Raw genomic sequence first — 5,000 nt, 5'->3', positions numbered from 1 at the left:
TTGAGACAGAAAGCGCTTGCTTTTGGGGGAATGATATGAAACGGAGGCAGAGAGCAATGGTCCGCGCTTATTCACTGCTGCGCTGGTCCGAGAGGTGAGTTTTTGTTATTTTTGGAATGCTTGCCGGAGCAATGTAGTTGCAAAGGCTCATGGTGCAGTCTGTATGCAAAGTGATTGATCCCAGCACAATGCCTGGGTGCATTACAGTAGTCCCACAAGCCAGAGGAAACACAGAGGGCCTGCCTGTCAGGGGGCTTTGTTTGGGGGCCCATGGGCTGTTCCAAGAGAAGGCAAGAGGAGGCAGCTGGCCGGCATGTCAGTCCCCCCCCCCGCCCCCAGGGGGCGCAGGATGGCCCCCTGCTTGCATTCAGAGGCTGACTTAAAATGTTCCTTTGGCGGGGCTGGCTTCAGTGCCCTTGGCTTTTAAGTCACCGTGGGTCTGGTTCCCTTTGGCAGGTCCAGGTTCTCCCTTACAACAGCTATGGGCCGGGGGTTAGCTGCATTATCAACAGCGTCAGGGTGTGAGACGCGTGGGCTAGAAAATCAGGTCCAGCAGCGCTTGCAGGCGCACCTACCTCAGAAAGGCCCCTGGAAGGACTGCGCGGAGGAGGAGGAGGAGGTGAGACACAAGAGGGCCAGTATGAGGCGTCTGACTACGTACGGATCAGAAGATTGTAGGGTCGACTCCTATCTGGCTCGGGTTCATTCCTTGCTTTTTGGGTCCTGCTGTTACATTTAAATCCCTAAGAGCATCTGTGCCTGCAAAGGTGCTTTAATTTTATGGGCGGGCCGTCGGTATAAGAAAGAAAGACTGGCCAAAGTCCATCCTAATACATCAGCAGCAGGGGCCCATCCCGAAAATCCCAACCAGCAGCAAATGCTTTCTGTGTCTGCGCTGTAAAGGGTGGGGGTTGGCTTGTGAACCAGTTGGGAAAATGCCACGTGTCTGTAGCACAGACCCCACCTGCTAAGAAAAGGTTGCTTCTCTCCCCTGATCCGGAACAGCAAAGGCATTCTGAGGTACACTGAAAGCCAAGGGAGAGATGGTGGCCAAGGCCTTGAGGTGCACGTCCCCTGCGCTGCCTGCTGCGCCGGTGGCCTGCCTGGCGCCCTTCACGCCCCTGATCGGCCAGAGACCTCTCTGGCCAGTTCTGCGGGCGGGCTTTTTCTCGACCTCAGACACTCAGGGAGACATCATCAGAAGGAGCACCGGAGGAGGGCTTGGCCCTTGCTGTGTGGCCTAGCCCAGCCTGGCCCTTCTCCAACCATCGGGGGCAGCAGCCAGCAGTCAGTGGGCCTGCAGAAATGGGCTCCCAGCAGGCTCTGGCTGACTGATGATTTGAATATGCACCGCCCTCCCTCCCTCCCTCCCTCCCTCCCTCTCTCTCTCTCTCTCTCTCTCTCTCTCTCTCCCCCTCTCTCTCTACTAACCCTGTTTACTCCACAGTAGCACCAGCACTGAGCTGGAAGCAGGAAGCAGAAACTGCTGCAACCCTGGGAAGGTGTGTCTGGGGCGCTTGGGGGCCTGTCAGCATCAGCAGCAGCAGAGACCAGGCCCTGATAGAGACACGCTGGGGCACGGGGGGGGGGGGGGGGTGCTGCAGGATTTCAGTTACCCGTGCAGGCTGCCTGGGCCAGAGAGAACCTCTAGCTTGCAGCCCCCCAAGGAAGGATCCGGGCACCGGAAGGAAACACTGGCTGCTGACTCAGGCCCTGAGCCCCTTTGCACTTTGGCCCGTGAAGCAGATAGGCTGACAGTGATATGCGCTGTTGGCAAATAGCACCTAGGAGAGCTTAGAACTGCCCTGGCATGTAGCAATCATCACCCACTGGGCATAAGCTTGGAGCACTCGCAGCGCTATCTCCAAATAAAACGCACTCTGACGAGCTCCACGCCGAAAAGCACACCTGCCCTAATGGACAGAGGGCCTGTTTATCCCGTCAATAAATGTTGCAGCTAAAGAACATGTCTGTCCTGCTATGTGTCCAAAATATGGAACGCTTCACGAATTTGCGTGTCATCCTTGCGCAGGGGCCATGCTAATCTTCTCTGTATCGTTCCAATTTTAGTATATGTGCTGCCGAAGCGAGCACAGACTGAAGGTTGACCCAGCCCATACATAAACCCCCCCAGATCTATGATCTCTGGACATAGGGTGGCATACAATGGGCATTTCTTGAGACAGAAAGCGCTTGCTTTTGGGGGAATGATATGAAACGGAGGCAGAGAGCAATGGTCCGCGCTTATTCACTGCTGCGCTGGTCCGAGAGGTGAGTTTTTGTTATTTTTGGAATGCTTGCCGGAGCAATGTAGTTGCAAAGGCTCATGGTGCAGTCTGTATGCAAAGTGATTGATCCCAGAACAATGCCTGGGTGCATTACAGTAGTCCCACAAGCCAGAGGAAACACAGAGGGCCTGCCTGTCAGGGGGCTTTGTTTGGGGGCCCATGGGCTGTTCCAAGAGAAGGCAAGAGGAGGCAGCTGGCCGGCATGTCAGTCCCCCCCCCCGCCCCCAGGGGGCGCAGGATGGCCCCCTGCTTGCATTCAGAGGCTGACTTAAAATGTTCCTTTGGCGGGGCTGGCTTCAGTGCCCTTGGCTTTTAAGTCACCGTGGGTCTGGTTCCCTTTGGCAGGTCCAGGTTCTCCCTTACAACAGCTATGGGCCGGGGGTTAGCTGCATTATCAACAGCGTCAGGGTGTGAGACGCGTGGGCTAGAAAATCAGGTCCAGCAGCGCTTGCAGGCGCACCTACCTCAGAAAGGCCCCTGGAAGGACTGCGCGGAGGAGGAGGAGGAGGTGAGACACAAGAGGGCCAGTATGAGGCGTCTGACTACGTACGGATCAGAAGATTGTAGGGTCGACTCCTATCTGGCTCGGGTTCATTCCTTGCTTTTTGGGTCCTGCTGTTACATTTAAATCCCTAAGAGCATCTGTGCCTGCAAAGGTGCTTTAATTTTATGGGCGGGCCGTCGGTATAAGAAAGAAAGACTGGCCAAAGTCCATCCTAATACATCAGCAGCAGGGGCCCATCCCGAAAATCCCAACCAGCAGCAAATGCTTTCTGTGTCTGCGCTGTAAAGGGTGGGGGTTGGCTTGTGAACCAGTTGGGAAAATGCCACGTGTCTGTAGCACAGACCCCACCTGCTAAGAAAAGGTTGCTTCTCTCCCCTGATCCGGAACAGCAAAGGCATTCTGAGGTACACTGAAAGCCAAGGGAGAGATGGTGGCCAAGGCCTTGAGGTGCACGTCCCCTGCGCTGCCTGCTGCGCCGGTGGCCTGCCTGCCGCCCTTCACGCCCCTGATCGGCCAGAGACCTCTCTGCCAGTTCTGCGGGCGGGCTTTTTCTCGACCTCAGACACTCAGGGAGACATCATCAGAAGGAGCACCGGAGGAGGGCTTGGCCCTTGCTGTGTGGCCTAGCCCAGCCTGGCCCTTCTCCAACCATCGGGGGCAGCAGCCAGCAGTCAGTGGGCCTGCAGAAATGGGCTCCCAGCAGGCTCTGGCTGACTGATGATTTGAATATGCACCGCCCTCCCTCCCTCCCTCCCTCCCTCCCTCTCTCTCTCTCTCTCTCTCTCTCCCCCTCTCTCTCTACTAACCCTGTTTACTCCACAGTAGCACCAGCACTGAGCTGGAAGCAGGAAGCAGAAACTGCTGCAACCCTGGGAAGGTGTGTCTGGGGCGCTTGGGGGCCTGTCAGCATCAGCAGCAGCAGAGACCAGGCCCTGATAGAGACACGCTGGGGCACGGGGGGGTGGGGGGGTGCTGCGGGATTTCAGTTACCCGTGCAGGCTGCCTGGGCCAGAGAGAACCTCTAGCTTGCAGCCCCCCAAGGAAGGATCCGGGCACCGGAAGGAAACACTGGCTGCTGACTCAGGCCCTGAGCCCCTTTGCACTTTGGCCCGTGAAGCAGATAGGCTGACAGTGATATGCGCTGTTGGCAAATAGCACCTAGGAGAGCTCAGAACTGCCCTGGCATGTAGCAATCATCACCCACTGGGCATAAGCTTGGAGCACTCGCAGCGCTATCTCCAAATAAAACGCACTCTGACGAGCTCCACGCCGAAAAGCACACCTGCCCTAATGGACAGAGGGCCTGTTTATCCCGTCAATAAATGTTGCAGCTAAAGAACATGTCTGTCCTGCTATGTGTCCAAAATATGGAACGCTTCACGAATTTGCGTGTCATCCTTGCGCAGGGGCCATGCTAATCTTCTCTGTATCGTTCCAATTTTAGTATATGTGCTGCCGAAGCGAGCACAGACTGAAGGTTGACCCAGCCCATACATAAACCCCCCCAGATCTATGATCTCTGGACATAGGGTGGCATACAATGGGCATTTCTTGAGACAGAAAGCGCTTGCTTTTGGGGGAATGATATGAAACGGAGCCAGAGAGCAATGGTCCGCGCTTATTCACTGCTGCGCTGGTCCGAGAGGTGAGTTTTTGTTATTTTTGGAATGCTTGCCGGAGCAATGTAGTTGCAAAGGCTCATGGTGCAGTCTGTATGCAAAGTGATTGATCCCAGCACAATGCCTGGGTGCATTACAGTAGTCCCACAAGCCAGAGGAAACACAGAGGGCCTGCCTGTCAGGGGGCTTTGTTTGGGGGCCCATGGGCTGTTCCAAGAGAAGGCAAGAGGAGGCAGCTGGCCGGCATGTCAGTCCCCCCCCCCACGCCCCCAGGGGGCGCAGGATGGCCCCCTGCTTGCATTCAGAGGCTGACTTAAAATGTTCCTTTGGCGGGGCTGGCTTCAGTGCCCTTGGCTTTTAAGTCACCGTGGGTCTGGTTCCCTTTGGCAGGTCCAGGTTCTCCCTTACAACAGCTATGGGCCGGGGGTTAGCTGCATTATCAACAGCGTCAGGGTGTGAGACGCGTGGGCTAGAAAATCAGGTCCAGCAGCGCTTGCAGGCGCACCTACCTCAGAAAGGCCCCTGGAAGGACTGCGCGGAGGAGGAGGGGGAGGTGAGACACAAGAGGGCCAGTATGAGGCGTCTGAC

The 5,000-nt window shown here is 56.3% G+C and overlaps 2 non-coding genes across 2 annotated transcripts; both read right to left on the bottom strand.

Moving 5' to 3' along the window:
- Positions 1-1,987: 1,987 nt before the first annotated feature.
- Positions 1,988-2,094, bottom strand: LOC138568322 (U6 spliceosomal RNA). Its single transcript, XR_011302661.1, has one exon. It is a non-coding gene; the product is annotated as a U6 spliceosomal RNA (small nuclear RNA).
- Positions 2,095-4,154: 2,060 nt separating this feature from the next.
- LOC138568321 (U6 spliceosomal RNA) lies at positions 4,155-4,261 on the bottom strand. Its single transcript, XR_011302660.1, has one exon. It is a non-coding gene; the product is annotated as a U6 spliceosomal RNA (small nuclear RNA).
- Positions 4,262-5,000: the final 739 nt, after the last annotated feature.

The sequence above is a fragment of the Ambystoma mexicanum genome, chromosome 2p, assembly GCF_040938575.1.
Source record: "Ambystoma mexicanum isolate Mex_15411 chromosome 2p, UKY_AmexF1_1, whole genome shotgun sequence".
NCBI lineage: Eukaryota > Metazoa > Chordata > Amphibia > Caudata > Ambystomatidae > Ambystoma > Ambystoma mexicanum.
The sequence above is the reverse complement of the archived record's forward strand: the minus strand, read 5'-3'. Positions and strand labels throughout refer to the sequence as shown.